The sequence below is a fragment of the Puma concolor genome, chromosome B1 (assembly GCF_028749965.1).
Source record: "Puma concolor isolate L17-30 chromosome B1, mPumCon1.1.hap2, whole genome shotgun sequence".
In the NCBI taxonomy this organism is placed as follows: domain Eukaryota; kingdom Metazoa; phylum Chordata; class Mammalia; order Carnivora; family Felidae; genus Puma; species Puma concolor.
In genome coordinates this window covers 40,073,155-40,083,214 of record NC_141670.1, presented here as the reverse complement: position 1 = coordinate 40,083,214, position 10,060 = coordinate 40,073,155, and the positions used below count along the sequence as shown (strand labels likewise).

The 10,060-nt window shown below is 44.7% G+C and overlaps 1 protein-coding gene across 3 annotated transcripts in view; it reads left to right on the top strand.

Annotated features, from left to right (window-relative positions):
• The first annotated feature begins 349 nt into the window (after positions 1-349).
• CSGALNACT1 (chondroitin sulfate N-acetylgalactosaminyltransferase 1) overlaps positions 350-10,060 on the top strand; it is a 346,168-nt gene continuing 336,457 nt past the window's right edge. For 2 of the 3 annotated variants that reach the window (XM_086703541.1, XM_086703537.1), the window contains exon 1: positions 370-473. The gene's annotated coding sequence lies outside the window, so the exon portion shown is untranslated. Of the gene's footprint in view, positions 474-10,060 lie in introns of all 3 variants that reach the window. The other variant, XM_086703540.1, reaches the window with a different exon arrangement.

Genomic DNA, 10,060 nt, shown 5'->3' with positions numbered 1-10,060 from the left:
CTCTCCCGGGGTACCGGCCGTGCCGCAGTGTCCCAGCCCCTTCTCTCCATTTCTCCACATCTCGGCGCCAGTCATTGCAGGGGACCCCTGGACTCCGGGCGTGTCCCCTGCAGATACCGGGCAGGATTCGGCCAGGGCGCCCCGCTCCGACGGGGCAGAGGGACGCACTGCAGAGGGAAGGCTGGGGAAGCGGGTGGGCGCAGCCAAGCACGACCCCAGCCCTGCCGCTGCAGCGCGGGCTCACGGCCGCCGGGCTCCCACCCGGCGGTGGGGCGCCGGGGCTTGGCCGCGGTTCAGCCCGCCCGCCCGCCGCCGCCGCCGCCGCTGCCGCTCCCCGCCCCCCGGGTCCCTGGAGGCTCCGCGGCTGCCGGAGCGGGAGGTGGAGCCGAGCCCGCGGCAGCCGCGCATGAGGGAAAGTTCGGCGGCGGCAGGAGCAGCAGGGGCCGGCCCGGCAGCCCGGAAGGCGCCTCGGGGTGAGTCGGGTCCCCCTCCCGGGGCCGCCAGGCATGGTGCGCCGCGCGGGGGCGTCGGTGCGGCTCGCGGGTCCGCGCAGCTCCGCGCGGCTTCCTCGCGCTGCCCAGCCCGCGACCCCGGGTGGCTAGTGCTGCGGGGGGGGAGACTGAGCCGCGCCCGGCCTCCAGCCGTTCCCGGCTGCGGGGGTGCTGCGGGCGCCGGCAGGGGAGGGGGTTCCGCGCCGCGGCGGGGGGCTGGGGCCGGGGCGGCTCGGCCCCGCGGAGGGCGCGGCGCCTTCAGGTGGACGCGCGAGGACGCGGAGCTGGCGACCAGGGAGGGTCCGCGGCCGCCGCGCGCGGGCGGTCACTTCGGCTTCGCCACCCTCTCTTGTGGCCTTTAGCTGTTTAATTGCTTTCTCGGGCATCTACTAAAAAAGTATCCTCACACGTGCCCGCGTGACTACTTTGCTGGTGTCGGTGTATTATTTTTGCGGTGATGGAGAGGGTGGAGGGGGCGTGCCGAGGGCGGCCGGTGGACAGCGTGGTCTGCTGCCTGGGAGCGGGGCGGTGGGGAATGTGTTCGAGGGTCACCGCGATCCGCAGGATGCCCCGAGCAAGTGTTTCGTGCGGTCAGGGGAGAGAAGCTTTTCGAGGACGTGGTCTGGGGGGAGGTGAGAGTTTCAAAGGTCCGGGAGGAGGAGGAAAGCTGTACAAAGAGAAGGCAAAGTTGTTGTTTCCGCGACACTTCCTGCACCTGCACTACCGTCAATGATTTTGAAGTTATCTTTACATCGATGAGCGAAGAAAGAGCGATGGGAGAGGAAGAGATTTTCACAGCACTGTACATGCCGAAACAGTGAGGCTTGGGAAACACTAATGAATGCTGGAGTGCTTATTTCGCAAACTCCACTCTTACTCTGATTTCAAAGCCTCGGACTAGTTTTTACTTAAATGTCGTTAGAGAGGTCTAGATAAAATAAAGATAATGAACTCCTCTTTCACATCGTTTTACTAGAATTTTAAACTTAATCCCACCGGATTCCTTGGATTTTGTTAACATAGTTCATACAAGAAAGCCATAATTACTGTAGTGTTACTTGCACAATGAGGATTAATAAGCCCTGTGCAGGATTAATAAACCCTGTGCTGTCATGTTGCTAATGGGAAGGAGGGAAATCTTTCAAACTTGGAAATAGAAGCATAAAGGAAAAAAATAAAGCCTTAGTCATAAAAAAGTGACTCGAATACGTGTAATAGTGCATAATACGATATGGGATCCTGTGTTGTGTTCCCAGAGAATGTCAGTTCCTGGAAAGCAAGAGATGGGACATACCCAATAAATATTTAATAATTTCTTTGCATTGAATTACCATACTATATGTTCTCTAAATTATACAGTATTGAAATGCTTTAATTCTGTTCATCTTTGTGTTCAAAATCTCATATGTCTGCTTACAGGCGGTATTAATGGAGTTCAAAGCAAACTCTCAAACTTTGGGATTCACCAATTTATAGTGAAGTGAACATTTGCTTTGGTATCCCAGGTACCTGGGCTCCAAACAGCCTCTCCCATTTATTAACTGTATAACCTTGGGCAAGTCACTTACTCTTTCCCAGCCGTGCTTTCCTATTTTGTAAAATGCCAGCAATATTCCTCACCTTATGGAGGTGTTAGGCAGAGTGAAATAACATTTAGGATCTTATCCCTGTGCCTGGAGCACAGTAAGTACTTTGTAAATGTTGTCTCTCCTTTGTCTTCCTTTATTTTCAGGAATCCTCAACTCTGGTATGTTTTCAACTTTTTTTTTTTTTTTTAAATTTAAAAACCTTTCTGTGCAATCTTATTTTTCCATTCGTTCATGCATTCAACCTCATTTTGCTGAACAACTTCAGATGCTCCCCTTTATGGGTGTTTGAAAATGAGGAGAACACTTTGAGGGTGGGGTGGGCAGTACTTCAGGTTTTTACTGTTGGTAAGAACCCATTGTAAGGTCGTAATATGGTGAGTTGTACTTCTCAGTCTTCTTATTATTCTAGCTGTCCTCAGTGTAACATGATTACATTGAAGAGGAAGCCCTGTGCGGGCGCTCATCTCTCCTGTTTACCCTGTCTCCGTGCCTGGCTCAGTGCCTAGCAGGGTGTAGGGGCTTAATAAACATCTGTCAATTTGAACACTGAATGTAATGAAGTTAGTTTTCAGGTCACATCCTTTTTTTTTTTTTTTTTTTTTTTAATATATATTCCTGATGAAAGGACCTTGGGATTCTAAATAATAGCCCTACTATATTTTAAGGCTAATAGAGGTTATTAAAGAAGCAAAGCTCAGGTAGACTTTATTACCTATTGATTTTGCCCTCATGATGAAGCAGTCTTAGAAAATGGATAAAGCCAAGTTCAAGCAGCAGCTTCACCACTAGGGGCCTCCTCTGCCTAGTGTATCACCTTGGGTGGGCGTTTATTGCCATTATTCTGTCCTTTAAGATAGCAAAGGAATTTAACTAACTTGGTTTTTGACATGGAGTACTTTATTAGAAAAGGGCAACCTTGTGTGAAAAGCATTACCAAAGTCCTGAAAAGAAATGAAAGCTATCTTAAATGATGGATTCGGTACTATTTTAGAATAACTTTAAAGGTTTAAAGGAGATTTGAGAATTGGGCTTTTTACTTTGTACATCCTTATATTCAAACTTTTAAGAAAATTTTCTAAATAAATATATGATTTTGTTAGAGCATTTTCAAGTTTTTTTAGGTATGTCTTTGATGAAGCTTATTTTTACCTTTTAATGTGTTAAATTTCTTTTTAAATGTTTTTATTCATTTTTGAGACAGAGAGAGACAGGGCACGAGCAGGGGAGGGGAAGAGAGAGAGGGTGACACAGAATCTGAAGCAGGCTCCAGGCTCTGAGGTGTCAGCACAAAGCCTAACTTGGGGCTCAAACTCACAGACTGCGAGATCATGACCTGAGTCGAAGTCAGACACTCAACTGTCTGAGCCACCCAGGCTCCCCTTTTGATGTGTTTAAAATTGCTTTATTTCCTAAACAGGTACTTGTAGCACTAATAATAATACAAGTTTTTCTTCAGGAATGTTATCCTGCTAGTAGGAGCTTCTCGTCTCTCTCTCTTTTATTTTTAAAGAGGCCACATTAAATTCCACCTTTAAAAAATATGTTTCATTACATTCCAAGACACATTATTGAAAGGCATTTTTCTTCTGTGAGGTTTTGAAAAGAGCTCTTATTTCAAAATTCTAATCTGAATGAAGTTAGTCATTGAGACTGTTGAACAACTCAAAGGTGTGTTGGTGTTTTGTCAGATGTAATTTGCTATTTGGTAGAAAAAATACTGACAATGTATGTAAGCAAACATTATTACTGAAAATATTGCCATATTGTTTGCAAGTGAATAAGAGAATATTATATTCCAGGTTTTCTGTGAAATTTAATTACAGTGGCAAACTAAACACTGTTAGTCTGTGAAGTAAAATTAACAACAGTTAGAGAAGAGTTCAGAGCATTGCATTGTAGGCCCAACCTCTTGCCAAGGGATTTCTTCTCTTAGCAGGAAGTCTCTGAGTTCAAAAAATTATCAGATATCCAATTCTTTATTTTTTAAAAATTTTTCTTATTTTTAAAAATGTTTATTCACTTCTGAGAGAGAGAGAGAGAGAGAGATATGGAGAGAACATGAGTGGGGGAGGGGCAGAGAGAGAGAGGGAGACAGAATCTGAAGCAGGCTCCAGGCTCCAGAGCTGTCGACACAGAGCCCAATGTGCGGCTCGAACTCATGCACTGAGAGATCATGACCTGAGCCGAAGTCGGATGCTTAACCGACTAAGCCACCCAGGTGTCCCAGACATCAAATTCTGATTTTTATATGGTGGGATTTTAAAACAAGGCAATCTGATTTTCACTGTTTTTCCACCAAGGTCTAGATCTGGACTCTTTAGGGAATAACTTTTAGGAATAACTTTTGTGTAAAGGTCATAGATAATTTATATTATCACTTTTCTTTAAGTGAAACACGTTTGGATTATTTTTAGGATTCTGAGCACATCAAAAAGTTACACAGATCTCATTTGCATAAACTAATGCTTCTCCAGAACTGCAAGAGTATTGTTTTTACCCTCATACATCCAGCTGGTAAAGGTGTGGCGTCCCCCTGTCTCTCCTTCCCCAGCTGAAGCTGGGTCTAAGCCACAATGATAGGTATAGAGCCAGATCCAGGATGAATTTTCATTTGGGCAAGAGCCCCTGACCTGACCAAGATTGCAGATGCTTGAGGAAATGAACATCTTTATACCTGGGAGTATTTTTAGGAACCTGCACTGGGGAGGTGCCTCCTGGAGGGACGGAAACAGCAACTGTGTGCTAGAGTTTGCAGTGGCGTATTTGGAACCCATTACTTAGTGAAACATTACTTTGCCACACAGATAATTTTTGTTGTTGTTTTTAGACAATGCAGAACCTAACATTTGGGTATCCTGGGGTCAGATATGGTACTTTCATTATCAGACACAGAGACATTTGAGTTGATGGAGAAAGAGGGAAACAGGAAGCAGGGAAGAGGTAGGTAGGAATTGTCTATTTATACCCAACAAGAGAGTCTACCTTCTTTTCATGTTCCCACGTGGTCCATGGCTGCACAGCTTAATAAGAAGTGTTGTTCACTGGTGATTTTGAGGTTTACTCATCTACTGTGTTGAGGCAGTTACTGAAATGATGATCTTCAGCTTCAGGTCCTGGGTACTCCCCAAAGTGACTTTCTACTCCTGTCTCCCATTTGTTAGAAACTTGCTAACTTTAGTGTATCAGTTAATACATGTAAACACAGCTGCTGCTAGCCGGCGAGGTACCTCTTTATGGTGGACGACCCATGCCAGTGGATTGGGCTTCAGCCCCATTCACTTGCGGCTGGGCTCTCTTGTGCGGCACAGTGTATACAACTGTGTGTGATGCTCTTGTCTGGAGAAGTGGTTAGACCAGTGCCTGGCACATAGTTCATACCACTGTTGGTGGTGGTTGTTACTATTTTAGTATTATTACCCATGGTATTGCTTGATGATCATTGTAGTTCCACGGTAATCTGGAATAGACGATTCAGGTGAATTTAGTGCTTATAACATTTGCAGAGGTAAGTGATTCATGTCGGGTTTCTTGTTGCACTTCTGTTAGAGTTCTCCTCAGGGGATAAAATGGCTACCACTTAGGGCCACTGAACCACACAGCAGCTGCTCTACTAAGTGTGGGCCACGAGCCTCTCATTTAATCAGCATAATCACCTTAGGAAACAGGCACTATTAGTGTTTGCATCTTACAGGTGAGGAAACTAGGGTTTGGAGAGGTGTGTTACTTGTCCTAGGTCAGTTTGTAAGTTCTCCGCCTGGGCCGGGGGTTCACATCTGCCAGGTCTGACTCTAGGACTTGAGCTCATAACCTCTGTGCCATCTTCGAGGATGTGGAGAAAGAAGAACCCTCTTGCACTGTTGGTGGGAATGCAAACTGGTGCAGCCACTCAGGAAACAGGGAGTTTCCTCAAAAAGTTAAAAATAGAAGTATCCTACAATCCAGCAATCACCCTACTAGTTATTTACCCAAAGGATACAAAAATACTGATTCAAAGGGACACATGTACCCCAATGTTTATAGCAGCATTGTCTACAATAGTCAAAGTATGGAAACACCCCAAGATTGATGAATGGATAAAGAAGATGTATATGATGGAATATTACTCAACCATAAAAAAGAATGAAAGAATGAAATCTTGCCATTTGCAACAACGTGGATGGATGTAGAGAATATTATGCTATGTGAAATAAATCAGAAAAAAGCAAATACCAGCTGATTTCACTCATATGTGGCATTTAAGAAACAAAACAAATGAGCAAAGGGAAAAAAAAAGAGGAAAACCAAGTGACAGTTTATTAACTATAGAGAACAAATTGATGGTTAACAGAGGGGAGGTGGGTGGGCGGAGATGGGTGAATAGGCAATGGAGATTAAGTAGTACACTGTGATGGGCACTGGGTGATGTAAGGGAGTGTTGAATCACTGTACACCCGAAACTAATATTACACTGTATGTTAACTAACTGGAATTTAAGTAGAAGCTTAGAAAACCTCTGTGCCGTCTTTTCTGGCATGAGTACTCAGTGAATTGGCAGTCCAGAAAACATCTTAGTGTTCTGAGGGTTAACAAAACATGAAAACTTTGATTTTCCTTAGATTGTTGTACTTATATCTACTTCTGGACATGACAGAGCAAGATGACAAATGAATTTTTATCAGGAAGTCTACTTCAGCACTTTTTATTTATAGATTTTTATGTGTAGCTTTTTCTTGGAGCTCAAAATACAATACAATGCGGTACAACTTATTTCTGTACGACATTTAACTTCTTATCAAGGCACTTTGCGGGCTTCTTGTAAGCAGAATATATGAATAAAATCAAGTGTGTGGGTTGCAGAATATTAAAGTGTGAAGGCTGGAATCAACCATTCATGCATTCATCCAACACATATTTATTATTCTCCTCTTAGCTGAAGGCACTCTGCTGGACACTACAGAAATGGCAAGTTGTGGAAGATCTCAGTAGGGAGGAAAGCATTTGAGCCTTGGGAGCTGGGCAATCCCGGGCTTTGAATCCCAGCTCCACCACTGACTGACTGGGGCTCCTGGTCCCATCATTGAACATCTCTGAGGTTTAGTTTGTTTGTGTGCCTAGTGAGGTTAATAATAATATCTTATAGGCTGTTGCAAGGATAAAAGGAGCTGTAAAGGGAAAGAGCAAAGCCACCAGACATAGTAGGTGCTACGGATAACGGCACTCTTCCCCTCCTTCCTTCATATATGTCTCTTTTTGCCCTCTCCCTTCTCTCTCCTACTGCCTCCTGCCTTAGAGGGCGTGTGGAAGAGATGAAAATATCTACATTCAAGGTAGGCTGTGATGAATTCTTTTTTTTTTTTTTTTAATTTTTTTTCAACGTTTTTATTTATTTTTGGGACAGACAGAGACAGAGCATGAACGGGGGAGGGGCAGAGAGAGAGGGAGACACAGAATCGGAAACAGGCTCCAGGCTCCGAACCATCAGCCCAGAGCCTGACGCGGGGCTCGAACTCACGGACCGCGAGATCGTGACCTGGCTGAAGTCGGATGCTTAACCGACTGCACCACCCAGGCGCCCCTGTGATGAATTCTTCTAAAATGTCAATTTCTGGTTCTCCCTCTTGAGGCCTGGGACAGACCTGGTGTTGGGTGATCCGTGAGCTGGTGCCAGTGTAGGATTTGTGTCACCCTGGATTGCCACCCAGGCTGGCCAGAAGGGTATGAATTCAGGAGGCAAAGGCAGCTCGGAGCCCAGGATAAGGGCCTATGGTTTAGAATACGGTTGGGATCCAAGGAGTGTGTGTGAGGCTATTTTGAGGAGTAGCTGAGAACTCAGGTCTCATGAAAACTGGAACAAACCAGAAATGAAATTGGAGGTGGGCTGCATAGAAAGGGTCTGGGATCTGAGAGTAAGGCAAAAACATGAGCAGTTTATTCTTGAGGGACACATGGTTGAGTCACGTGGCTTTAGGCTGGGTGGGCTCTGATGAGGAGCTAGGAAGAGGTCTGCAGCCTGTCTGCATCCCCACGTTGGTGCATTGCCTATTAGATGCCTCTAGCTCCTTGGTCTCCTACTGCAGGGTTTTTCCAAAAGCAGTGCATCCTCTTTTAGCAAGGAGCTAAGTAAAAATTATTAGTTGTTGCCAGTTCTTCTCCAGGTCTTTGAGAGGTAGCTGGAACCACAGGAAAATAAGCTGTTCTTTTGGTTCCCAGTCAGAGATTTGGTTACATACACCCAGATCTGTTTCACAGAAAGGCAGGGAGCCAGGTCCATGGGGCCCAGGATAGAGTCCTGTTGGCATTTCTGTAGAGTGGGCTGTGTTGTAAGATCAGGGAGTGTTTTTAGAGAGATGTTCCTAGTGGTTTTATGGTAATGAGCCACCTTGTTTGGTGTCCAGGGCAGATGCTGTGTGCGGTAGGGAGGGAATGCGGGTTTTACAAAATCATTACAGTTTGCAATGTCTGCCTCAGCCAGGGAGCAGGAGGCCTTGACTCATTATTTATTATGTGTTGGCACATAAGCATAAACCAGTCCTTCTGTGAATAAGCAAACAGAACCTGCCCAGGTGCAAAAGAAGCTTGATTCAGGGTTTTTTAAAAATGCAAAACATTTAGAAACAGTATTGAATTGGGGAACAGTTTGTTAAAAGCAAGTTACTGTAACTTTCAAAAGCCCATTTTATAGAATTAATAGGGCGTCTTGAAATGAAATGACCAAGCAAACTTAAAAAAAAACAAGTGGGGCGCCTGGGTGGTGCAGTCAGTTCAACTTCCGACTTTGGCTCAGATCATGATCTCCTGGTTTGTGAGTCGAGCCCCACGTAGGGCTCTGTGCTGACAGCTCAGAGCCTGGAGCCTGCTTTGGATTCTGTGTCTCATTCTCTCTCTGCTCCCCCCCCCCCCCGCTTGTGTTCTGTCTGTTTCTCTCAAAAATAAATAAATGTAAAAAAAGTATTAAAAAAACAAGAGAAGGATAGCTTGGTGGGAAGAAGAATAGTACCTGAAATGAAATCCAAGTTAGTTCATATGGTTCTTGGGAAGATTAGGGGAATGAATGTGTACACTGAGCCCTTGAATAAGTGAGAAAATGCAGGAAACAGTGAACTGCATAAGGAAGCAACACTTCAACGAATGGGTTTGGCCATTGGAGTCCATTCACCCAGCCTCACAGCTCCACTCGCTCTTAACTATGTGATCTTGGGCAACTTACTTAATTCTTTTTTTTTTTTTTTTAATATTTATTTTTGAGAGAGAGAGGGGGCGGGGGAGACACAGAGTCTGGAGCGGGCTCCAGGCTCTGAGCTGTCAGCCCAGAGCCTGATGCGGGGCTTGAACTCACAACTGCCAGATCATGACCTGAGCCGAAGTCAGATGCTTAACTGAGCTACCCAGGTGCCCCAACTTACTTAATTCTTTAGATCCCACTTTTCTCATCTATAAAATGAGGGTAATAGTTCTTATCTTACTGGATGGTGTGCTTATTGGATTGATTTAGATAACGTATGTAAACTGCTTAGCATATGGTAATAAATCATACACATCAGCTGTTATTACTACATGAACACACAGGAAGGAAGCACGGAAGAGAAAACAAGGATCAAGGAGCATTTGGAAGGCTAGAAGGAGCATTCTGTATTTGCCATGGACCCTGAATTTCTAATTCTACTCTTGGAAAGTTTTAATGTCTTAAGTTCTAGATGATTATAATCAAATATGTCTTGAACACCTACTGTGTATATGTCACTGTGATAATATGATTGAGGGTGGCCACTAATCCCAGAAAACCACCTTTGATATCCTTATGTAACTTACAGTTTTTGACTGAGAGGAGCAAGATGGTGACTGAGACTTAATGTTGAAATAATGTTGAAATAATGGATTCCTAGTGTTTCTTGGCTACTTTATTATTATTTTTGTGATTTTTTAAAATATAATTTATTATCAAATTGGCTAACATACAGTGTGTACAGTGTGCTCTTGGTTTTGGGGGTAGATTCCCGTGGT